Here is an 800-nt window from a genome sequence, read left to right as displayed (position 1 = left end):
CGAACATTTTTTTTGGGCTTCCGTGGCGCAATGGTTAGCGCGTTCGGCTGTTAACCGAAAGGTTGGTGGTTCGAGCCCAGCCGGGAGCGGTGTTATGGGATCTCAAATGTAACGTAAAAAGTCAGAGTTTTTCCACAATACCTGACGAACATTTAATTTTTGGGCTGCCGTGGCGCAATGGTTAGCGCGTTCGGCTGTTAACCGAAAGGTTGGTGGTTCGAGCCCAGCCGGGAGCGGTTTTATGGGATCTCAAATGTAACGTAAAAAGTCAGAGTTTTTCCACAATACCTGACGAACATTTAATTTTTGGGCTTCCGTGGCGCAATGGTTAGCGCGTTCGGCTGTTAACCGAAAGGTTGGTGGTTCGAGCCCACCCGGGAGAGGTGTTGTGGGGTCTCAAATGTAACGTAAAAAGTCAGAGTTTTTCCACAATACCTGACGAACACTTAATTTTTGGGCTTCCGTGGCGCAATGGTTAGCGCGTTCAGCTTTTAACCGAAAGGTTGGTGGTTCGAGCCCACCCGGAAGCGGTGTTATGGGTTCTTAAATTTAACGTAAAAAGTCAGAGTTTTTCCACAATACCTGACGAACATTTAATTTTTGGGCTTCCGTGGCGCATTTTTTAGCGCGTTCAGCTGTTAACCGAAAGGTTGGTGGTTCGATCCCACCCGGGAGAGGTGTTTTGGGATCTCAAATGTAACGTAAAAAGTCTGAGTTTTTCCACAATACCTGACGACCATTTAATTTTTGGGCTTCCGTGGCGCAATGGTTAGCGCGTTCGGCTGTTAACCAAAATGTTG

General features: G+C 47.4%; 1 non-coding gene across 1 annotated transcript; it reads left to right on the top strand.

Annotated features, from left to right (window-relative positions):
• The first annotated feature begins 457 nt into the window (after positions 1–457).
• Positions 458–530, top strand: TRNAK-UUU (transfer RNA lysine (anticodon UUU)). The gene has a single exon. It is a non-coding gene; the product is annotated as a tRNA-Lys (tRNA).
• Positions 531–800: the final 270 nt, after the last annotated feature.

Source organism: Phalangium opilio, unplaced genomic scaffold, assembly GCF_054372755.1.
Source record: "Phalangium opilio isolate 3A_F unplaced genomic scaffold, DU_Popi_V2 ptg000505l_1, whole genome shotgun sequence".
Taxonomy (NCBI): domain Eukaryota; kingdom Metazoa; phylum Arthropoda; class Arachnida; order Opiliones; family Phalangiidae; genus Phalangium; species Phalangium opilio.
This window is presented reverse-complemented; position numbering and strand designations above follow the sequence as displayed.